Source organism: Coptis chinensis, chromosome 6, assembly GCF_015680905.1.
Source record: "Coptis chinensis isolate HL-2020 chromosome 6, ASM1568090v1, whole genome shotgun sequence".
NCBI lineage: Eukaryota > Viridiplantae > Streptophyta > Magnoliopsida > Ranunculales > Ranunculaceae > Coptis > Coptis chinensis.
The window spans coordinates 56,240,522-56,265,762 of record NC_141461.1 but is presented as its reverse complement, the minus strand read 5'-3'; the positions used below and the strand labels follow the sequence as shown (position 1 = coordinate 56,265,762).

Below are 25,241 nucleotides of genomic sequence, written 5' to 3'. Positions count from 1 at the left end.
CGAAGGGTTTCATACTATTAATTATTCCTAATCGACGTGGTAGAACGATGGCCTTCGATTTATCCACCCTTAGATTCAATCCCAGCCGCGAGTCAGGAAAGCGAGCTATTTTGTTAAGTTGATAGTTAATTATAAGTATTGGTGCTAGAGTACGTAGATCGTCTACACCAAGGAGGAGGGTTTGGAACTTTACTCCTTCGATAAATTACACGCCACAAATTTGACAAGTTGGTGCCTCGTAAATAGATGGACTACTATTTGTAGGTCAAGAAAAAATTACTAAAGTAGTAACTAGAAGAGTGAGAAGAAGGAAAAAAGCCCTCGGCCAAAAATGGCTTCCTCCTCTGCTGAGTGAGAAAAACCCACCTCTTCGTGAGACGTCCTCCTTCAGAGAACACAACCCATTCTCTCCCTACAGCCTTTCCCTTCTGCTTCTACACTATATATTTACAATCTTCACACCACAATACGTGCAATCCACCTTTCATTACCTTTCATACCACAATACGTGAAATCCAACGTTTTTAATTTGATCTTTGATCTTTGCTCTTTCTCTTTCATTCTATCTTTCTTTCAGGTTTTACTTGGGGATTGGTGGGGATGTCGCAGTCAAATAGTTCTGGTAGCCAGTTCTTGGATGATGATTTGAGTCCGGAGTTTACTTCGACCTTGAATATTAATTACAAGCAGCAGCATTTGCCAAAGTTACCCGACATTGCGGATTCCATTATCAAAATCTGGAAACTCAAAGCATATGGCAAACTCCTCACCCACAGGACCTTCACTGAGCATTATATAGGTCAACAATTGAAGATTCAATGGAATTTCTCCAACTTCATGTTTTGCATCGTCAAAACAGGGCTATTCCTGTTTGAATTCCAGTCCAAGCAGGAGCTTGATTTTGTCCTTCACAATGGCCCTTGGATTATTGGTGGTCATGTTATGTCTTTCAAAGCGTGGGAAAAGGACAAACCACCGGAAAAGATGAATTTCTTTCTTATGCCATTCTATATCCAACTTTTCAAGATGCCATTGGAACGATTTACAGCAGAAAATGGTAAACAACTTGGATCATCCATTGGAGAAGTTATCTCAGTTGATCCTCAACAACATTTTGATACTGATGGTGCTTTTATGAGAGTGCACGCGTTATATTACAAGCAAATAAGCCACTTCCGCTGTTGACCAGCCTCCTTTTTGTGTGTGAGATGTGGTATGGTCGTTGAACAAAAGAGAAGCGTATCAAAACCTAATTATCCCTCAATAAGTAAAGGATGAGTAGGGTATCGTTCCACTTTTAAGTGTATGTTTATATGAAGGACATGACTGGAAAGGGGGTTTGAGGGATTAAAAACTATGATTATAGATATTGTAGATTCTAATGCTAAACTAAACTAAACTAACTAAACTTAAACTAAAGCTAAGAATTTGAAATAAGGAGAAAGAATATGAGAGAGATAGATTCAAGAGATTCAAATCCACCAATGCTTTTGATTCAATGACTTTTTGCTTCATGTTGTTCTCCAAGTAGACTACAATCGGCAATCGAAATGAAAAGCGATGCCCTCTTGGATGAAACATCGTTAACAATTAACTCTACTCAAGGTTGTTCCTATGTTCATGCTACTAGTATCTTCTTTCTTTTTATGTGAGCTTGGGCAGCTATTCAATGAATCGCCATCTAAGGCAAACACAAGGAATACTTTCCTTACTCTAAAACACTACACAACTAGAAGAAAAGTAGAGAATAATAGTATAATATTCAATTACAATAAATAAAACTCTATTCTAGCATTATATTCAATTGCAATAAATAAAAGCATGTTACTAGCAAATATTCAATTGCAATAAATAAAACCCTAAACTAGCATGATATTCAATTGTAATAAATAAAAACCTTTAATCTATATTTCATCCCCTGATGTGGGCAATGGAACTAATAACTAAAAACATAAAGAACTAACCTTGATTGAAGAACACCATAAACCGGAAGAATTATTAAACCTTAAGCACCGGCTTCATCTCCTCCCTTGAAGGAGAAGATTAGCCTTCCATAAAGAAGGAAGAACACGAAGAACGAGAAGAAGAAGAGTTGAAGAACATAAGACTAGAAAGACTAATTTATTAAGACTCGGCTAGTTAAAACCCGATCTTTTATTATTAATCTCTCTCGCCTCAAGTTAAGAGACAAGAATATAAGTGAATTGGCCAATTACATGAGGCACTTAGGTCCTCTATTTATAGGGGTTACAATGAGCTCTAGAAGCATTCCAAACCGTCATTTGTTTCCTAATACAAATAGACTTCTTCCAGAGTCCGACTTCGTCTTCAAAACTGAGAAGGAATTGGCTACAGTGTCAATTCATGCGTCTGGACACATTATTTATGCGTCCCAGACTTAATAAATGCGTCTGGACGCTCGATCTATGCGTCCCAGACTTGATCAATGCGTCTGGACGCTCGATCCATGCGTCCCAGACGCATAAGCCTATTTTCTCTCTTCTGCTCTATCCTTCTATCCTCTTTTGCGGGCTTTGGTCAAAGCAACGAATCCTTTGGCCTTGGGCTTCCAAATAGGCTTAAAATAGGTCCAAGTCGCATCTTTAAAAGCTTCAATTCCTTGGCCTTCTCCATGATTGTCCACGGGCTTCCCATGTGATCTTTAATGCTCTGAATTGCTCCATTTTATCCCTTTTTTTCTAATATTCTACAAAAATCACTTTTTCATCTGTAGAATCTTAAAACATAACTTACAAACACTATTAGTCCACTAAGATGGCTAAACAAGAGGCATAATTGAGGGTTAAATTGCACTTTTTGAGCACTTATCAGCTGTTCGCAGAGGCTCAAGATCAAGATTTTCACTTGTTATCCTTTCCTATCAAACTCGAAAGACTGGAGGCTTTCTGTTATGAATGTGGACGCCTTGGCCATGAAAAAAATGCTTGTAGTGCAAAGGAACTATTAGCTGGGCCAAGAATCTCACAAGCAAACGCCGCTACACAAGCTGGCTCAAAGGTGGTGTCGCCAAGAAAACCCAAAAAGACACACCGGCAACTACGAGAAGACTGCCAAACAAGCCCTCACAACGTGATGCAGCAGATCATTCTATGGACGCACTCTTGCCAAATGGCAATGATTCCTTGCCAATCAAGGAAAACCAGAATCTTTCTGCGTCCCAAAATCACTTATCAACAGAGATGGAAAAGGGCATTCTATTGTTATCTCACCACGTGATGCTGCTGCTTATCCTCTGGATGAACACTTGCCAAGTGGCACTGCTTCCTTGATAATCAAGGAAACTCAAAACACTGCTGTGTTACAAAATCAACTGTCCCACGAAAAGGGCAATTCTAGTGTTTCCTCCAGCCAGGCCTCTAACTCTCTAAGGAACACTTGGTAGCAGTTTTATCCCATGCAGCCCCAAAGTTTGACAGCTTGAAAGTTGCTGACCCACAACAAGTTGATAATCTGCCACATGGGGAGCAGGAAGAAAATCATAATCTAGAGGTTTATTCTCTGGCTCACCAGATTGATGCAATGCAAACCGATGAGGTACGGTAATCGAGGAGAGTATCATTGCTCCTGCCAAAAGCCAACCCTTGTCCTGTCATGCCAATGGAACCCAAAAAGGTAAAAAACCGCTCATTTCCTCACCACCTAACGTTAATAACCAAGTTTTTCAGACCAATACCATGCACATTAATCAATACCAATTTCTCAACCTCAACTTTTCTAAAGCCCATTTTTCACTCAACTTCCCTACAGACAAAAACCCAGACCACTACTTTACACCTCTCAAGCCTCCTCCAGTTCCCAAATCCAACCCTTTGATGTTCCCCATTCTAAGCCCTTAAAATTCTTTAAAAGAAGACACAGGACTATGTCTTCAGCTTCCACTAGTTCCACTACTACCTCCATTAGCTCTCTAACTTCTGCTTCCACTCCACCCACCCATTTTCTTACTTCTTGCAAACACCCACGTGATGGCAAAGATTACAAAACTGTTCTTAAGTACTCTCCTCCGCTAAAAAAGAGGAGACTATTTCTCACTCCTGAAGATGCAATTCGTTCAAAAGTGGTTAGGGATTTCCCATGATCTATTTTGGCCAGTGATTCCAGTGAGAGTGATGTTGATGAACCTTCTTATGGCAATGCTGATGATGCATGCAAAGAACTGGCTACTCCGAGCAATCTTGAACTGCAACTCCCCACCAATCACCTATCTGTGAATCTATTTTTTTCGGACTCCTCTAACTACACTCAATGGCCACCTCCTTCTCTCGCTTAAAGATAGCATCTTGGAATTGTAGAGGCAAGAAAAGAGCTCTATTCGGTATATATACAGCAGCAATTCCAACTTCATAAATTTGATATATGTTATATAATGGAAACTAAAGCGAATGAACCCGATAGTAAGACCCGTACTCATGCATTACCTTTTCCTCATAAGTTTATTCTTCCTGCAGTAGGCCTCAGTGGCGGCATTTGGCTTATGTGGAACTCTAACATTATTTTGAAAATTATTTTTGCCTCCCAAAACATTATTCATGCAGAAATATCTTTTCCTCAAAATCCTTCAATTTTCTTTGTCTCTTTCATCTATGCTCCACCAAAACCAAAAGAACGATTTGTTTTAAGCAACACCTTCGACATCAACAATGTTTCATGACGGATGCTTGGCTTTTGATAGGGGACTTTAATGAACTTTTACAGCCATGGGAAAAATTTGGCAAACCTTATCACCATTCAAAATCTTCCGATGAGTTTGCAAACTTAGTGTATGATGCCAACATCCAGGACATTGGTTTTTCTGGAGTCACTCACACTTGTTCTAACAATCAAAACCTCCTCAGTTTAATAAAAGAGCGGCTGGATAAAGCCTTTTTAAATGAACTTGCTTTTCAATCTTTTCCAAATGCTACTCTTTTCACCTTTCCAATCATTCACTCTGATCATAGTATGATTCTTTTTGACTCATATCAAAGCACGCTAAAACACGGAAACCTTTTTATTTTCAAAGTGCCTGGACACAGGATCCTTCCTAAAAAGAAATTGTTCAACAAAACTGGTCTCCTATAACTAAGGCCTCTACTTTCCTTACTAACCTGAATTATGTTAAGAGTGGGTTGCTAAAATGGAATAAATTTTACTTCAACAAAAGTCATTTCGAAATACAACATCTTTTACAAATTTTAAGTCAAATTCAGTTATCTAATCCTTCATATAATACAATTGCTCTAGAAAATGAGATCAAACACAAGATCAGTGCGATTAACCTTAAACAGGAAACCTACTGGCGTGAGAAATCCAGGTTTTTAAAGCTCTCTTTGGGTGATAATAACACAAAATTTTTTCATAATGTAGCTAATGGTAGGAGAAATCAAAATAAAATCCTTTTGTTAAAAAATGAAAACGATATTTGGTTGAATAACAGGCAAGACATTGGTGTTCATATTGTTGACTATTATAAAAAAAAAACTTTTTGCCTCCTCTACTCCATCCATCCCTGACCATATTCCCTATATAGAAAGTATGATTACAGATCAAGATAATGACTTGCTAACGCAATCTATCTCATTATCCGAGATACATGCTGCTCTCTTTGCTATGGACCCAGGTAAGGCTCCTGGCCCTGATGGATTTACTCCATTATTCTATCAAGATAACTGGGATCTGCTTAAAAATGATTTACTACATGTTATACATGATTTTTTCACTAATAATAATTTGTTACAATCTTTTAACCACACAAATATTACTCTCATCCCTAAGATACCTCATCCTAATAAAGTCAGTTCCTATCGACCTATTAGTCTATGTAATATTGTTTATAGAATCATCTCTAAAATTCTAGCTAACATGCTTAAGCCCTTTCTAGGAAAGCTAATTTCTCCTATGCAGTCTGCTTTTGTTAAGCAGAGGTAGATTTCAGATAATACTATCATCCTGCATGAGATTCTTCACAAGCTTAAAAAGAAAAAAGGTATTCATGGTTGTATGGCCCTAAAATTAGATATGCATAAAGCGTTTGATCAACTTGAGTGGCCTTTCATTTTGAAGATGTTGGAGCAATATGGGTTTTGTCGAAAATGGATTAGTTGGATTATAACTTGTTTAACCTCTACTTCCTTCTCCATCAACCTTAATGGTTCCTCTTTTGGTAAATTTACTGCGTCTAGAGGTCTTAGACAAGGGGATCCTTTATCCCCTTCATCTTCATTTTATGTTCGAAGTTTTATCTAGGAAGATTTCCTCTCTGTTAACTTCAAGCATATTCATGGTATTCATATTTCTCGATCAGAATAGCACTGTACTCACCTTATGTTCGGCCGATGATTGTTTTATTTTCATGCGTGCTAATATTGCGTAAGCACATCAATTTTAACGAGTTTAACCCAATATTGTGCTATGTCCGGGTCAATCATTCAATTTTAGTAAATCTTCATTGATTTTTAGTCATAACTTGCATCATAAGCATAAAAAATTATCTCTAAGATTTTCAAAATACCTTTAGCTAATACTAGTAATTCTTATTTAGGTATAGACTTTAACCCGTGAAACCTAATCATATTAGTACCTCTCTCATTATGAAAAATGTGCTCTCTCGTATCAACAACTGGAATAACAAGTTTTTGTCTATGGCGGGGCGTAGTACTCTCATTAAAAGTGTAGTATCTGCTCTCCCTATTTATTCTATGCAAACCACTTTGTTTCTTAAGGTTTTTTGCCATTCTTTAGACATGATAAATGCTAATTTCTGGTGGGGGAATAATGAACATGGTAGTCATAAGCTACATCTGTTAAATTGGGCTGCCTGTTGTCGTAAGAAAAGCTTGGGTGGTGTCGGATTCAAGCATTCCTGGTTTCAAAATAAAGCTCTTATAGCTAAGTTATGTTGGAAGCTCTTGACAGAGCCTGAGTTGTTCTGGGCCAAGCTTATTAAGGCTAAATATTATCGTCATGTTCATTTCTTGCATGCGAAAAAGAGTAGTTCTGCTTCTAAGTGGTGGAAGAACATTATCAAGGTAAGAAATGATATCTCTTACCTTCATTGTTGGAGAATAACTGATGGTAATAATATTAGCATTTGGGATGATAACTGGATCCCTTCTCTTCATTTTAAGAAGCCTTTTGGACCTCAACCTAACCCTCTGACCTCTGTTAGATATGTTTCTGAGGTGATTGATAATGTTTCTCATTCTTGGAATACTAGTTTGTTAGATACAATTTTCACTAAAGCTATTGTGGATGAGATTTTACAAACTAAGTTATTTCCTTTGGATTTAGAACAGAAATTTTTTTGGCCTTTAGAAAAAAATGGGGTATTCACTCACAAATCTATTTACAGTTGGTTTTCGAAATCAATCTCAAAATTGTAGTCTTACCGTGTCTATGGTATCTGTTAAAACTATGTGGCCATGTTTGGAACACTAAAATTCCTTATCGTGATTAAAGCTCTTCATGTGGAAGCCGCTGCTTAATGGTATTTTGCATACTAAGAAGTTGTTATTTGAAAAGCATGTATGTTCTATTTCCATCCATCCTTGTCGTTGTCGGTGTGTGAGAGTTTAGAGCATGCTATTTTTAGCTGCCCTAGTCTTGATAAGATTTGGTTAAGCTTCCCCTTGCCATGCGTTTCCAAATTTGGCCTCCAAACTTTTATGTCTCTGTGTGGTTAGAAAAGTTATCTCCAATGGTAACTCAAAAGATAGCATTATTCATAATTTATCTATTCTAGCATCTATCGCATATACATGATTTGGTTAGATAGAAATTCTATGGTTTTTATCCTCATTATAAGGCCATTTCTCATACTCGATGCTTGAGCAAGCACGCTAGGAGTATTATTCCAAACACTCCTCCTATAGTTTTGAAGTATTTGATTCCGTAGGGCATGTTTCGAGCTTTTATGATTGCTTGTGATGGCAGTTTTGACCCCATCTCTTTGCAAGCTGGTGTGGGCTATACAATGAATAGATGGAATTATGATATTTGCTATGCAGGAAGCAAGCCCGTCCGTAAAGCGTGGATCAACCGAAGAGGCAGAGCTGCAAGCAAGTAAAACCGGATTGGAACAAGCCCATCAACTAAGTGTTAGCAAAGTGGTCGCCCGTTCGATAATAAGAGCATCGTCCAAGAGCTGAATGGAGTATCGCCAGATGTTTCTTGGTCTTCATTGGAATTTTGCAAGAGATACATCATCTCAAAACTAGTTTCAGTTTCTGTAAAATTGTCTTTTGTCCTAGAGAGCTGATCAAACATGCCCATCTTATGGCAAAGATCGGCCGTCTAATCTGTCTATAAGATGTAATGTACCAAGTTCCTACGGCAGTGAAACTTGGGTTCTATGATGTCCAGTCATGTTTGTACGAACTTTTTGCTCTTGGTTAATGGAAATGAAAGTTTGTGCAAAAAAAAATAAAAGAAAAAATTACTAAAGAATATAGTTAAGGCGATAACGATACAAGGATGGATATATGCCAACCTAATCACAAAACCATATCCATGTATGGCTAGGTGACACTGCTTTTCATTCTTCATAGGGATGCGGTTTGACCGAGGCAGTTGGTGTCACAACGATGTTAGGGTCTGACGTGTAAAGGGGATTTTGGTTTTCCTTTAGATATTGTGAAGATAGGGGAATGGGTTGAGGTTTTCTGGAGAGACCGAGTTCGCTGATGAGCGAGCTGCCTACGTATCCTCTCTTGGTTTTTCTTTTTAGGGGAGAGAGGAATCAGGTCTCACGTAGTTCAAGTAGGTGGTATTTATAGGCTTGTGGAAGTGTCTATCCTAGAGACACATGTGTCTCTTGCACACGTGTGAGGTGGAGATTGTGAATGAGTGTTGGGCTGGTTTTAGTATAAGTTGTGTGCTGATTGGGAGTTGGCGCGGTAGTCCCTATTTCCCGGTGGTGGGAAGTACAAGTAAGATTTTGGTAATGATTACCCCTGGTGGTGACTTTATCTGAGGCGTTCTGTCTCTAGCCGTTTGTTCGTACTGAGACATCCTTGTTCGTACCACCTACATGAAAGGAACTGCTCACAGATCGGTCTTGGAGGTCGATGTCTTGGGTTCACCTATGCTGCGCGCGTATGTCTTCACAAGGGAGCTGCTCACAGATCGGTCTTGGAGGTCAATGTCCTGAGTTCGCTTATGCTGCGCGTGTATGTCTTCACAAGGGAGCTGCTCACAGATCGGTCTTGGAGGTCGATGTCCTGAGTTTGCTTATGTTTCACGCGTGCGTGATATTCCTTAATGAGGATATTACTCCCCTACACAGCCCCCTCTCAGTAGATTGTTTATGTCCCTAGAAACGATTTGCTGAGAGAAAAATGGAAGAACTTGTGGAGCATGAGCGAGCTGTGGTGGACGATCCGACTGGGATGCCGTAAATTTTGAATCATGTGGCATGTGGATTTGGCGGGAAAGGGAAGATAGTCCGTGATTGGCACGTGACAAAATCGTAGCAGTTGGTAAAGAGAAGTGTCGTCTCATTATTCGAAACTCTTGAAAAGACAGGTCCTTGGAACACGTGTGTGGGCTAGGGCATAGGCTGTAATCATAACTTCTTGGTAACTGAACGGGCGGTTTGTACAAAATCAAATTTGGGACAATCAAAAAGGTATTTCTTGTTTCCTTCTCCGCAAAAACGCAAGCTAGGGTTTCTCAGGTGAGTGCTTCTGCTGTTGTTACTTTTTCATTTTCAATTTGCTTTCCTCTCGCTCAACTTCGATTTGTTAAGTAGGTAGGCCAGTGTTAGGTTGTAGGGTTTAAGCTTGAGTGATTGATAAAAAAGGAAACGTTATAATGTCTGATTCGGATGACACTTTATCGGAAGAGGTTCGTGAGGTTTCATTAAGTTGTGGAGAGTATGAGGATGATAACGAAGAATCAGTGAGTGTTGGCATTCAGATTGAGTTGGATGAGGAAGTTAAGGTAGGTGAGGGTAACACTCGATCTGGGTCAGAAGGTGCCGTGGCCAGTACGTCAGGTCAAGGGGAGATGTCGTCATCAAGTGAGTTGCCCCTTAGAGCGGTAGATCGTCGTGCTGCGAGCTCGTTCCCCGAACTGAGGGCAACTTATGAGATCAACATTCCCGACCTAGAGATACATGAGCCACGGTTGAGTGAAAATGTACGTAGTGAAGAGTACAACCCGCCGAATGGGGGGGTAATCATCTGTGAAGGCCAACTGAGAGCGCATATACAAATACCGTTCTCGAAACTGGTGTGTGACTTCTTGGCTCATTGTTGGAAGTCTCCTTGTCAGTTCGTTGGTAACACCTGGCGATTGTTTAAGGTGTTTGACCTGTTGAATGCGAGTGGAGAATACGACATAGGGGTATCCGACATAGGGGTATCCGACATAGTTGAGCATTATGTTGTGAGGCGATCTGGTAATTTGAACTTTAGCTTGCAAACGATGACGATGCATTCTGCTGTGATCGACGGTGTAAGCAACGAGGCCTGGACAAAGAGGCCGTTGCTGCTAGTTGGCAACTACTGTGCTAACGGATGTAGGTTGCAAACTAGGATTTGTAACATATCCGGTGGGTAGGAATATTTTTCTTTTGTCGTTTTACTTAACGATTGACAGTTATTCTAACAGGCCCATGTTTTTGCTTTGTCTGTAGATTTTTCTGTGAAGACGCGAACTGATCGTGGGGAGATAGAGAGGTTCGTGCGGCTGACTTGAGCAGAAAAACAAGCGAAGTTGCCTGAGGTTGCGCATTTCTTTGTGGAAAGGGGTGGGCCTGCGATCCGGGAAAAAAGAAAAGCTCAAAAAGACCGAGCTCGAGGTCAGACAAGGCGAGAGGTGATGGAGACGCGTACGAGCGACTTGGTAACGCGGGAAGATAGGAATCGGACTCGTGGTGGCTTGAGACGACCCGCTAGAGTTGGTGCCTCAGGGGTTGGTGGGTCGAGCTCCCGACCTGAATGGGGGTCGATCGATGCTCCTGTGGAGTTGGAGACGGTGGTCTTCAATCCTAGTACAAGGAGCAGGTCGGAGAAGAGACGACATGACTCCTCTGAGCAAGACGTTGCCCGAGTTGCCAAAGTAGCGCGACGCTCTTGAGAAAGCTCAGCCGGTAGGGGCTGGTCCGGTGGTGAGCCGGCCGGTGCTGCTGATTACTTGCACGGGAGTCGCCGACCGGAGCAGGTCATGGACTTGGCCACTTTGGGGGTCTAGTCCGTCTCGACTAGGGCGTGAACCCAGTCTGCTGGCGAAAGCGAAGGCTCCCCGCAAAGCGAGTGGAAAAGTTGTTGTGGTTGCTAATGACCTAGAGGCATAGTTTGTGTATCTAGACGACAATGGGGCGAAAACGAACCGCGGAAGCCGAAGTGATTGATTGTTGTCAAAGTCGAAAGTAAGGTATCGGCCTGTTTGTTAGAACAGATAGCTCTGGACGGCAACCGTAAGGAGCTGGATGAGAGAGGGCTGGCTGATAACCTGAGGCGAATGGAAGTTGCACAATGTCTGGTACGTGAGTTTGTCTTCTGTTGATGTAATTGTTCACCTATGCACGCTGTTGTGACTTGGTTATTAACATATGTGTGTAATTGCAGCTGGAAGTGGGTTTCAGAAGTTGAAGGAGATTGCTCAGTTCGCAGAGGCAGATAGAGAAGTTGTGGTGAAGCTGTCCAACGAACTGAAAAATGTTTAGGAGGCCGCGAAGATGGAGCGTGATGAGCTGGAAGACCTGAAGAAAGCACATCAAGCTCTGAGTCCGCCAAGATCTTTGAAAGATACCGGCGAAAGAGCCGAGGCAAAACTACAAGAAGTTTGAAGAGAATGTTCCGCAGCGAATCGTGGGAAATTGGTAGGCTGAGCAGTATACCTTACAATCGCAAAGAAGGTTGCTCGGGACGCTACCAAGGCCTATGACGCGTTACGGATCGCGGACTTTGTTGAACCGAAGCGGACTATAACGCGCTTTGAAGGAGGAACATGCACGCCAGATGTCTCGCACCGTGGTGGAACAGGTGCAGGGAGATGTCGGTAGTGTGCTCGCTTCTTCAGTGATCATTCCAGAAGCCGTGGTACCGCGAGCTGAAGCTGCTGCGTCGGATGTGCTCATGAGTTTGAACTTTGATGGAGTGTCCGCATTTGTGGTGGATGGGAGGGATGCTGAAATTGATGAATCGCCGCGTGCTGGAGAATTAACTGTTGTGCCTAGAGAGGACGAAATACAAAATTTGTTTTGTTATGCTGTTAGCTTATAAGCTGTGATATAATAGAGCTGGTTTCCTGGGGTAACCTGGGCAGTTCGTCTTCTTGTGTTTATGTGCTATTACTGTGAATGAGCTGGTACCCCGTACTGGTTTGGGGTAACCATGGGATGACGAATATTGTTTAGCCGGGTTGGATTTCCTGAGTAGTCTCAGCAACTCGGCTAAAGAACGAATGGTAGTTCAGGTCTGTTATAACAGGTCGTTGTATGCTTATATGCCATGTTTATTGTTTGTTTCTCAACTGTGCGTGTGTGCCGCTTGCTTGATTGTGTTTACGAATGATGATACTGCTATAACTATGCGTGGCGGTTGCGCTGCGGTAATAACTGCTTTGCCAATAACTGGTAAGCTTGTATGAGCGTCCTGTTGTTAACTTGTCTTCAGCTGTTTGGTGACGCTCGGAATGATGCCACCAGATCGCTGGGCTCTCGTACATAGAGCAGGACGAATTGTGTTGTGTTCAGTGCCGCAAACGGCAGTATTCCCTCATATGCGTGACACGTGTAAGAAAACGAGTGGTTCAAAGGACATAATGATGGCGGGCAGATGGCGTTTGGCGTCTCAAGGTAATTATGAGGTGCTTAGGGAAAAGACATTTTATATTAAATAAACTATTCGCAGAATACCAAAAGGCATTTGCTTGGCTTCTTGTCTTAGTTCTTCTCTGCCTTATCGCTCTGCCCTATCGCTGTGCACTACCCTCGTCGCTGCTTCTACAGGTACGTTTATTTTCTGTTGTGAGTGTTACTCCGTTAAGAAGGATTTGGTGTATAACTGTAACTCATTCAGTAGTATCTCTGTTCCTAGGTTTGACCATGGCAAGGTGTCGCCCATATGTGATAGGAGAAGGGAGTATGAGGGAGATGTCGCCTCTGATAATGGAGGAGATGGAATTTGATCCTCATGTGCATGGTGATCGTGGTAAGAGGAAGGTTACTGCTGTAGGAGCTAAGGGTCACAAACGACCTAGGAGAGCTGGTCGTCCGGCTGGCGGCATTGTGTTTAGGTCGCACAAATGGTGGTAGCGAGAGTGCTCGTCATGTTTGCAGAGCGTAGCGACTGAGAAAAAAGATCGCCAAGTCGCTGGTGAGAGTTTGTCCCCGCGATGTGGGGATGTGGGGAGCGAATTCTACTACGAGGGGAAGACGGGAATAAAGCGTATGGTGAAACGCCGGTTCAGAAGCTTCCACTCGGCACCCATAGCGACTAAGCGTTCGAAGGGATCATGTTGGATGGTGACAAAGCGCGAGGTGAAAGATGAGGACATGGAGACACCGTTGGGGACGATGGACATGGCCGCTTGTTGGTGAGTTCATGACACGCTAAGTTGTTATGTCCGCTTTCGAGTGATCACCGTTCTTTAACCGTTCGCTCGCGTTTCTTCGGGGGGTATGATAAATTGAAAGATGTTATGCAAAACACCGAGACTGATGATAACCCACACGTCGAGCTGGGGTGTATGCGAGCTGCGTGGGGGGCTGACAAGAGGAAGCTAGAAGTGATGACCATGAAGTACCAGAATGTTGCTGCCGAGAATGCTGCATTAGTGACTGATATGACTGAGCTAGAAAGGGAATTAGCTGAAGTGACTGCTTATGCTAAAAAATGTCAAAAGGTGGCGCGCAAAGCACAGGAGGCGTATACCAAAGCTTGTGTCGCATATGCCGCTCTGGACGAAAAGTATGACGCCCTGAAGAAAGCGACTGCAGGCGAGGAACAGGGACAAGGTATGCGCGTGATGCTGAGATCTGCACGGCACACTGCTTCTACTAGCGCGGCACCAGAAGATAAGCATGTCTTGACTGATATTTGATGATGTGATCTACCTTTGCCTATATCAGCGAAAATTTGAAAGTGTTGTTTATGTTCTCCTCTCTTATATGAAAGTTAACAATAGAGCTGTGTCTTCAGGCTTGCCTGAGCAGTTCACCATCTTGGTACAGAGAACTGGTTTCCACGGAAGTGGCAGTTCGATACTTTGTTAACTTTGTAATAGACACCGATCTGGATTTTCTGGGTAATCCTAGCAGATCGGTGGATGTAAGTGTTGTGGCTGTGGTCAAGTATTATTACTGGTTGTGCTCAGAATGCATGTTTCTGCTTAATTGTTGATAGCTAGCATCCTGCTTATTATGCATGTGGCATGAAATAACTGAGGAGCTTGAGACTTCGATTAGAAACATGATTTGCCTGTGATTAGCGCGTTCTTCCTTGTTTATCATGTTATAAGAGAAGAAACGTTAGGAGTATGCTTGATAATCTGAGTCTGGAATTAAGAGTTCTCCACTAAGTGCATTGCTCTAAGCTTAGGAGTAAAACTCAAAGGAATGCTCTGCTCAGGTAGAGCGTGTGGGCTTATAGAAGCGTGACGCTCATGGAGAACGTTCTCGTATGGTCGACTCTAGGAGTATAGGTTTTTCGACGAACGAGGTTCGGGGAGGCTGTAGAGCCTGTAAGCTCCAGAGAGCTGTCTGCCCACGGAGAGCGTTCTCGTTTGGTCGATCCTAGAAATATAGGTCCTCGACGTGACAAGAATTGGAGAGGCTGTGGAGCATTTAAGCTCCAGAGAGTTGTCTGCTCACGGAGAGCGTTCTCGTTTGATTGATCCTAGGAATATAGGTCCTCGACGTGACAAGAATTGGAGAGGCTGTGGAGCCTGTAAGCTCCAGAGAGCTTTTGCTCACGGAGAGCGTTCTCGTTTGGTCGATCCTAGGAATATAGGTCCTTGACGTGACAAGAATTGGTGGAGCCTGTAAGCTCCAGAGAGCTGTCTGCTCACGGAGAGCGTTCTCGTTTGGTCGATCCTAGAAATATAGGTCCTCGACGTGACAAGAATTGGAGAGGCTATGGAGCCTGTAAGCTCCAGAGAGCTGTCTGCTCACGGAGAGCGTTCATGTTTATGAAAGCGTATGGCTCGCTGAGCATGTTGGATCAGGTAAGTATACTGGTCGTGCTTCTGATGCGAACTGTATGACTTTTTGATGCAAGTAAATGGAATACCTTGTACTAGGTAACATAAGAAATTTAACCTTGAAATTACAGTTCTTGAAAAATGGAATATACAACAACAATAGTTTTATTGATAAAATCTTTTCAGCAGATAAGTATTCCAAGGGCGAGGTAACAATTTCCCCTCTTGAGTTTTTATCCAGTATGCTCCGTTGCCTACAACGCGTTCTACGATGTATGGGCCTTCCCATGTAGGGGCTAATTTGGAGTCGTCTTGCGTCTTTTTTAACACTAGATCGCCAGGTTGGAAGGATTGAGGATGCACTCGTTTATTGTAGGAGTTCTTCAGAGTTTGCTGATAAGATGCGACTCTGATGGCGGCTAAGTCACGCCGTTCTTCTAGTAAATCGACCTCTTGTGCTAAAACAGAATCATTGTGTCCCGTCTCGACGAGCTCCGACCGAGTCGTAGTGACTGTCAGTTCGGTGGGAATGACGGCTTCCATACCATAACACAAGGAGAATGGAGATTCGCCTGTACTTGACCGAGCTGTGGTGCGATGAGCTCACAAAATATTTTCCAACTGATTTGGCCATTGGCTCTTGTTCTTTTCAATCTTTTTCTTCAAATTTTCTAAGATGGCCTTGTTGCTGGCTTCTGCTTGACCATTACTCTGAGCGTATTGTGGAGTAGAAAATGCATGAACTATCTTTCACTTGGCAAGAAATTCTTTAACTGTTCTTCCTTTGAATTGGGGTCCATTGTCCACCACTAGTGTATGTGGCAAACCAAATCTAGGGATGATGTGAGTCCAGATGAAGTTTCTGACATGTGATTCTTTGACATGTGCTAAAGGAATGGCCTCGACCTACTTAGTGAAATAGTCTGTTGCAGCTAAGACGAATCGAAAACCAGTGCTCTTCTGTGGGACGAATGGTCCCATGATGTCCATACCCCACATGTGAAATGGCCAGGGGCTCGCTATATTGATCATTTCCTTGAAATGGCGGATGATGTTAATGGCGAATGTTTGACATTTTACGCACTTAAGGACGTATGCTTTGGCATCGATCTGCATACGGGGCCAAAAGTATCCTTGGAAAATTGCCTTGTGGGCTAAAGAGCGACCTCCGGCATGGTTTCTGCATTCTCCTTCATGGATTTCCGCAAATATCAATTGGCCCTGCTCTTGAGTAATGCATCGCAAGTGTGGTCCACTAGCAGATTTCCTGAATAACTTATTATGCAATAAGCAATAACGACGTGCTTGATAGGGGATTTGTCTTGCTTTGGCACGTTCTGCAGGGAGCGCGCCATGGTGGATGTAGTCCATGATGGGCTGCATCCATGTCTGGCTCAACTGGTCTTCAGAGAGAGGGAACAGATCGGTTATAACTAGGGCATGCTCGACCTGGTACGCAGGTCGGTCGACCACTTCAATGAGGAGTTGTCTTGGAACGCAACTCGGTGTTTGAGTGGCTAAATAAGCTAAACTGTCTTCGTGATGGTTCTCATCACGCAAAAAATGATGTATGGTAGCTTTCTTAAAAGAAGGCAATAAATTATGAACGACCTGAAGATATTTCGAAAGGTTGCCTTCATGGGTAGTGTACTCTTTTGCAATCTGGCGAACGACCAGTTGCGAGTCACTAAAGACTTGAAGTTCTTGCACCCCGAGCTGTAGCACCATACGAAGTCCCATGATCAACGCTTCGTACTCCGCTTCGTTGTTGGAAGATGCGAAGTTGAGTTGAACGGACTTTTCTATCATAGTTCCATCGTGTGACACTAAGACGACCCCGATGCCACTCCCTCCAGGGTTGCTAGAGCCATCTACAAAGAGAGACCAGATTGATTTGACACGTTCCTTTGCGTATGCGAGCTCCATTTCTGGTTCCCAATGTGGGTCCTCAACAGGGAAATCTGCTAGGAAATCGGCGACGACATGACCTTTCTGAGAAGTGCGAGGCACAAACTCTATGTGGTGTTCGCCGAGCTCTTCGGCCTATACTGCCATACGAGTAGTCTTGTTTTCTTTGTGGAAGATCTTCTTCAAGGGGAGGTCGGTCAGTACTTTGATCGGATGTGCTTGAAAGTACATCCTGAATTTTCTGGCCGAATACAACAAAGCAAGTAAGGCTCTTTCAAGGAAAGAATAATTCCTTTCAGCTGGCGTGAGCGTCTTACTTGTAAAGTAGATCGGCTTTTCTGAGTTGTTCTCCTCTTTGAAGAGAACTGAGCTGATGGCGAAGTCTGATATTGCCAGATATAGCCCCAGTGTCTCTCCATCTATTGGTTTGGCTAAGACAGGAGACGTGGTGAGATATTCTTTGAGAGTGGCGAATGCTTGGTGGCATTGAGCATTCCATGAGAACGGTTCGCCTTTTTTAAGGAGTTGTAGGAACGGGCGACACTTGTTTGACGCCCTGGATATGAATCGGTTGAGTGCAGCGACCATGCCTGACAACTTTTGTATCTGTTTCTTTTGCGTGGATCGCATGTCTAAGAACGCTTCGGATTTGTGTCGGATTTGCTTCGATCCCTCATTTTGACACCTGATATCCTAGAAACTTACCGAGGACGCCTCAAAGAGGCATTTCTCGGGGTTCAACTTCATTCGAGTCGCGCGCAACTGAGAACGCTTGCTCAAGGTGAGTGATGTGGTTGCCTGCTTTCTTGCTTTTGACGACCATGTCGTCGATGTAAACCTCCATGGTCTCACCTAACATGTCCTAGAACATGTCAGTTACCAGACGCAGATATGTCGCTCCGGCGTTCTTAATCCCAAACGGGAGGACGTTGTAGCAATAAATTCCTTGCTCGGTAATGAACAAGGTCTTCTCTTGATCTTCCTCAGCGAGTGGGATTTGGTTGTATCCGCTGTACGCGTCCATGAAGGAGAGAAGTTCATGCCCACAGGTTTGGTCGACAAGTCGGTCAATACGAGGTAGGGGAAAACTATCTTTTGGGGTTTCGTGATTGACATTCGTGAAATCGACACATAGGCGAACTGTTCCATTCTTTTTGGGAACCGCAACAATGTTCACGATCCAGTCTGGATAGTCGACCTTTCTGATGAAACCGACCTGCTTGAGTTTGTCGACCTCGTCGTTAATGGCTTTCTGAAACCGCAGGGATAAGCAACGAAGTCGTTGGCAAACTGGTCTAGCATTGGGGTTTTCATTTAATCTATGACATGCTACGTTGGGATCTATTCCGGGTACATCGATATACGACCAAGCGAAAACATCTTTATTCATGGCCAAAAAGTTTACAAGTTGGGCCTTGAGTGTAGGGTTAAGGTTAGCCCCTACATATACAAACTTGGGATCATCATCAGTTCCTAAGTTCACTCGCTCTCTGTCGGCCTGTTGAGGTGTTGTCTTGGGCGGTGATGCTTCTTCATATGGTGATACTTTAGCGATCTGAGGGAGAGTGAAAGTAGTCGCCCGAGCTGGATCGGTGTCTTCGGTGACGAGAACAGGGGCTGGAATGGCCTCTGTGATCATGACAGCAGGGGCTGGAGTGACTGCCGGAATTGAGATTTGTTGTGCGACACATGGCGGTGAGGCTGTTGGGATGCTAATTGGTGGGGCAACAACAGTGGAGGTGACCTCTGGGGTCGTGACTGTTGTGTTGACAACAACTGACGCGACTTCTGGGATCCGTCCTGATGGATCGACAATGGTTGGGCTGACTTCTGGAGTGGAAACAGATGACTGAATCTTAATACTGGAGCCCCCAGCGTGCTGTTTTGATGCGTTGGCTCTGACCTCGGCAATCAGGTCTTTGGCCATTGTATAACTTGTGGGCACGTTGCTTGTGTGGATTGGTCCACTGTCGATCCTACTTGCTGACAAGATTTGGTTACAATGATATGCTTCCAGTTGATTGCTTCTCAACTCCATCATTCCTCTGGGGCCTGGGAAACGGAGAACTTGATGCAATGTTGACGGTACAGCTTGCATTTGGTGGATCCACCGTCGACCTAGTATGGCATTATAGGACGACTTGATGTCCAGAACGCTGAAGCGTGTATTGCAGCTGACTTTGTCCTCTTTAGACCCTATTGATACTGGAAGGATGATGTCACCGACAGGGTCGGCCCTGGAGCCATTGAACCCATAAAGGGGAGCAATCGGATCGATAAGAACTGACTTGGGTAAACTCATTTCTTGGACGGTGTGACAGAATAAAATGTCGCATCTAACTCCCCGTTCGATCGGACGCCTTTCTTGTCGGTCGCTAATCTTGACGTGGACGACCAGTGCGTCGTTGTGAGGAAGGCAGACCTTGTTGAGGTCGGCCTCTGTGAAAATGATATCTCCTGAATTGCGACCTGAGCTACGCGGAGCGTGTGCTGCCTGGGAAGTAAAATGATACACTTCTTGAAGAGCGCCGACACGACGTCTTTTCTCTCTGGATGAGGTGACGGAATCATCGGGGAAGGTAATCATGTGAATGGTTCTAGCATTGTCACGATCTGAGGAGTGTTGTCTTCGCTTGTGGCGAGAATGGTCTCTGGGACGTCCTCTGTTGTAGGGGAGAGCTTGAAACTCTTGGTGGTGATGGCGAGGTGGAGATCGACTGTACTCGGCGAGCCATGAGTTTATGGCGCAAATCACCGTCAGGAATGTTGGTGTACTGTTTAATATGACCAGCTTCGACGAGGTCCTGGAGATACTGTTTAAGCCCCCAACATGCATTGGTTTCATGGCATTTTGCTTTGTGGAATGCGCAGTAGGGCTTGTCAGGTCGATCTATTGGCTGCCTCATATTTGGTCGGAAGTATGAGGCTCGCTGGATCTTGTCCAGTATGTAACTAGGGGAGCGTGTCAAGACAGCGAACTCTCTGTTATTATCCTGCCGGGTACCTGCCTTTGGTGCCAGTGACCTAGATCGCTTTTTGGCACACGGGGTATGATCAGAGATCGCTGCCACCTCTTGGACCTCGGCTAAACCACTGGACTTCAAACTTTCTTGCAACTTGATATACTTGTCGACCCGGGCATACAGTTCGGACAGCGTTTCTGGGCGCTCTTTTATCAGTGAACTGGAGAGGTCGGTATTATGCACTCAATAGGCGTTAGAAAATGCCAGTGTGGCAAAAGACTCTTTCAGTCCGCTTTCTATACACAACAGTTCAGCCTTGAACCGTCCTAAGAATTGGCGAATGGTTTCATCTTCCCTTAATGAGAGCTGGAACAGCGAATCAAGATCCGCCTTCTTTGTCCGCATTTGCACGCGTATTGGCTAGCAAACGTCGATAAGCTATTCAAAAGTTTTAATAGAATCGGGTTCAAGAGAAGAACCAATCAAGTCGCCATCCTTGAGACCGGGCCGGAAATAGTCGGCAATGAAGATGATCAAACTTCGGAGAACTGTAGAGGGCGGACTTTGAATGTATCGAGCCACATGCCGACGGGGCATGTGCTTTGCCATCATACATTAGGGAAGCGTGGGTGGATAAAATCTTGAGAAGAGGGTTTATTGAGAACCTCGAAGACTTGAATCCGAGACGACGCGGTATGTCTTGAGCATCTTTTGAACAATCTGGGTCGCATCCTTTCTGACTGCACTCTGGCCTATCCTGTGTGATAATTCGTTAATCTGTTGATTAACCTCGTTGATGCCGTTCTCAGCAACGTTACCAACTGGTTGCTGTTGGTAAGCGTCTACTTGTGCTCGTAAAGCAGCATTTTCTTCCCTGAGCAAGGAAATGCTCTCGTTTGTTAAACCCAGCTGGTCTGCGAGGTTTTGAACTTGAGCTTCGAGGCTGACCATGCTTCGTGGGATTGAGAATTGTAGGTTTTTTAGTTGGGCTAAGGTGATTTCTCAAGTAATCGAAACCACAGACGGCGCCAATGTAAAGGGGTTTTTTGGTTTCCCTTTAGATATTGTGAAGAGAGGGGAATGGGTTGAGGTTTTCTGGAGAGACCGAGTTCGCTGATGAGCGAGCTGCCTACGTATCCTCTCTTGGTTTCTCTTTTTAGGGGAGAGAGGAATCAGGTCTCACGTAGTTCAAGTAGGTGGTATTTATAGGCTTGTGGAAGTGTCTATCCTAGAGACACGTGTGTCTCTTGCACACGTGTGAGGTGGAGATTGTGAATGAGTGTTGGGCTGGTTTTAGTATAAGTCGTGTGCTGATTGGGAGTTGGCGCGGTAGTCCCTATTTCCCGGTGGTGGGAAGTACAAGTAAGATTTTGGTAATGATTACCCCTGGTGGTGACTTTATCTGAGGCGTTCTGTCTCTGGCCGTTTGTTCGTACTGAGACATCCTTGTTCGTACCACCTACATGAAAGGAGCTGCTCACAGATCGGTCTTGGAGGTCGATGTCTTGGGTTCACCTATGCTGCGCGCGTATGTCTTCATAAGGGAGCTGCTCACAGATCGGTCTTGGAGGTCAATGTCCTGAGTTCGCTTATGCTGCGCGCGTATGTCTTCACAAGGGAGCTGCTCACAGATCGGTCTTGGAGGTCGATGTCCTGAGTTCGCTTATGCTTCACGCGTGCGTGATATTCCTTAATAAGGATATTACTCTCCTACATGACGAGACTAAGAAGTTTGGTTCTGTTGGACGCCTTTCTCAGAACATTAAAGCAAAGATAATCGATCCTATCACTAGTGAGGCCTTGCCTCCAGGCAAGAAAGGGGAGTTGCTGTTGAGAGGGCCAACTATTATGAAAGGTGATATTTGGAGTTTTATATTTAATAATCAACCCACACAACTTGTAGCTTCATTTTGTTAGTTTCAGCAGTCTTCTAACATGAATGAAACTTGAAATATCTTCTAACGTAATTAACTAATTAAGAAATGTAAAAAATGGTGCTAGAATCTTCAGGACATAAAAAAGGCGAATTATAGGGAGCAGAAGTTGTGTATATCCTTTACCAATTAGTTATATAGACTTGATAGAGGCTCTTCAATTCTGTCATTTACAACTGAAAAACAGTTAACATCATACATAAATCACCAAAGAATTTTCAGAATCAGTGATCAAGTTGGTTAAAAGAATAAAAGTGAAGTATGTGCTCTGTGCTTATTTTATTGGTTGTTGAGGGCTTGAGGCCAGGTAATAAACTGGTTCGTTATGATCTTCTCCCCCACCAATTTGTTTTATACATTTATATTACTAATAAACTATAGTAGGCTCTGAGGTACCCATCCATTATTCTTGAGTAGATCGAACACCGTACCTCATTTTGTAGAGTAAGATATTTATATCCTTTGTATGATAATTGTAAAACCATTAACCATCAGCCTCCGAAATGCAGAGATATAAAAGCACATATATTCTTCATTTTTTCCTACAGTTTCTATTTGAAATTGTAACTTCAGTATATTTTGGACAGTAAGAATTTGTGTACTATGATTGTCCACCTCTCAGAGCAAGGAATAAACTCTGGCTTCACTACCTTTTACGAACTTAGGACGAAGTCAATAGATTTCTCATCAATTATATCCTCATGACCTCATTGAAATGTATCGAGACTTTCTTGGTGGTGTACAGGTTTCGTTGGAGATGACGAGGCAACTGCTAATATATACATTAAATTCAGTGGCTGGTTAAAAACTGGTGATCTTTGCTATATAGACTCTGACGGCTTCCTCTATGTTGTTGATAGGTTAAAGGAATTAATAAAATACAAAGGATATCAGGTAGATCATATATTCAATCTGAGATTAATCTTTTGATGATGCCTGTCAGTGATGTGTCTACCTTAATATATATATGATTCATTTAAAACTTTCTGCAAATTAAAATACAGGTTCCTCCAGCTGAGCTGGAACATCTACTTCAATCTCACTCAGAAATTGTTGACGTTGCTGTGATTCCGTATGTATTTGACATCTCAAACTTTTATACTTCGTTGGCTTTCTTTTGAATGCAGCCACTGGTGTTGAAAACCCAATTTTTTTTTAGTGAAGAAGATCACGTATTCCAAAACCAGCCCAATCTACCTTTGTACAAAACCCTTCTGTGCGTGCAGACACACGTGACACACACGCACACAGAGATTGTTTAGCCAAAATTAAATATCCTCCTACCTTTAGACAAGTTTAGTTCGTGTTAACATCACAGTTACTTACTCTATCTTATTTTCTAGGTTATCGAGATTTTTAGATCAGAATGCTTTGTTCATGCGGCTCTGTTTCAGGTACCCTTTGGTTTGCTCTACAGTTATTTGTTATTTACTGACTCGCATATGTGCATTATTGGTTATAGGTACCCCGACGAAGACGCAGGGCAAATTCCTATGGCATTTGTTGTGAGAAAACCTAGCAGCAATCTGAGTGAAGCTCAAGTTGTAGATTTCATGGCAAAAAAGGCAAGCCCACTTTCCTAGATAACAATAAGAAATTTCAGCACTTGGATAGGGAGCGCAAATGGATAGTTGGTTTTCCCTTGTCATCGTCGACAAAATTGGCTACGCAAAACGTACAATGAATCACTATGCTTTCATCGGTTTTATGCCACTGATGCTTTATTACACTCTTTGCAGGTTGCGCCGTACAAGAAAATACGGCGAGTTGCTTTTATCAACTCTATTCCAAAATCTCCTGCAGGAAAGATTCTGAGGAAGCAGCTCATTGATTGTGTTCTCGCTACTCCTTCGGCCCGAATATGATCACATGCATTTATTTAGTTAGTAGAAGATGGTAACACAAAAATATATGGCGTGCATGCTCAAAATTGCAAGATAACAATGTTTGGCGTGTAGAGGTTAATGATAGGAAATCAGAAACTCTGATTAGAGCCACTAGCATATTTTTTGCGGGTGCTATGTAGAGGTGATTATTCAGAAGTGGTACTGCTGTATATTTTGTCGTTTCCCAATCCTAATATCTTCAAGAACCTATATCTTGGGTGGAGTGTCAGAATGTGTATGAACCGAGATCATTCTTTTGTTGGAATTTGTGTTACTGTTGTTGCTATGCCGGGCTTAGGAACTTTCAAAAGGCTCTATTCGTCGGAAGCAGCAATCACAAGATACATCATGTTTATAGTGCATTTTAACGTGGATAACAAAATCAGAATAGCAGACTGGACGACATGCCAACATCGTATTGTTATCCCATTGCAGCAGGTTGCTCTAATTTAGATCAGGGGTTCTACAATTGGACTATTTGTCTCCTGAGGTTCTTTTCAGCTTGTTTTGCAATTGCAATGTTAATATTCTGCCCCCCTGGTCTTAGCTTTGATTTTAGTCGAACTATTGCAGTAGTATAGTTAACTATTTCAGTTAATGAGGAAAATATCTTTTCCATCCATTACCGATTGATAAATGGTGATTATAGTGGTATTTGATTTAGTCAAGAGCAAAGACCGGTAATATAGATTACCTATAGTTTTATTTTTGATGAGGCTTGGGGCTTTATTGCTTCAAGCAAGTGTTGATCTCCCTTTATTTATTTATATTTGCATTCTCGATCTCTCTTCCAAGGCCACAATGAGAAATCCCACTTAGAGTATATGGACTGCTAAAGTCAAATATAGCACCCCAACCACCACAAAAATGTCATTCCAATAGGGCTGCTAAAAGGGTCTTAAATTTGGAAGGAGTAAAAAACCCAGCCAAAGTTAAGACCTTCGCTAGCAACTGCTATAATAAGTTCGGGAGACAGACCGTATAGTTTCTGCCGTCCATGTGTTAAATTTCGACGGACGGGAGAAACTATATCGTCCGTCCAAAAAAATTTCAAAAATAATGGACCGGACGGCAGAAACTATGATGTCCGTATCATTTTAATTAGCACTTCAAAATAGAAAATGCAGTTGGATTGGTTTTTTATTTTGGGGTGCCAAATTTGGCTGGGCAAGCTAAAAGGCCTATGTAGCACCTTTTAGCAGCCCAATTTAGCAGCTCTCCATTGGACTTGCTCTTAGAACGAAGTCCATTGTTTACCTCGGTTTGTAAATTCCTTTCTGTACGTCTTTAAGATTGGTTTTAACTTTTTCGGTAATATGAAATTAATAAACATTTACTAATCAAGTGAAAACACAGAGTAACCATCAAAGTGAAGACACTTAATAATCAATAATGTTTTGCTA

The 25,241-nt window shown here is 42.8% G+C and overlaps 1 pseudogene across 1 annotated transcript in view; it reads left to right on the top strand.

The window, feature by feature from the left end:
- LOC147493690 (4-coumarate--CoA ligase-like 9) overlaps positions 1 to 24,460 on the top strand; it is a 53,844-nt pseudogene extending 29,384 nt beyond the window's left edge. The window contains exons 4-10 of the transcript XR_015197762.1: positions 8,547 to 8,590; positions 15,996 to 16,005; positions 21,741 to 21,873; positions 22,698 to 22,846; positions 22,957 to 23,024; positions 23,415 to 23,517; positions 23,692 to 24,460. The product of XR_015197762.1 is annotated as a 4-coumarate--CoA ligase-like 9 (transcript). The remainder of the gene's footprint in view (positions 1 to 8,546; positions 8,591 to 15,995; positions 16,006 to 21,740; positions 21,874 to 22,697; positions 22,847 to 22,956; positions 23,025 to 23,414; positions 23,518 to 23,691) is intronic.
- The last annotated feature ends 781 nt before the right edge of the window (positions 24,461 to 25,241 follow it).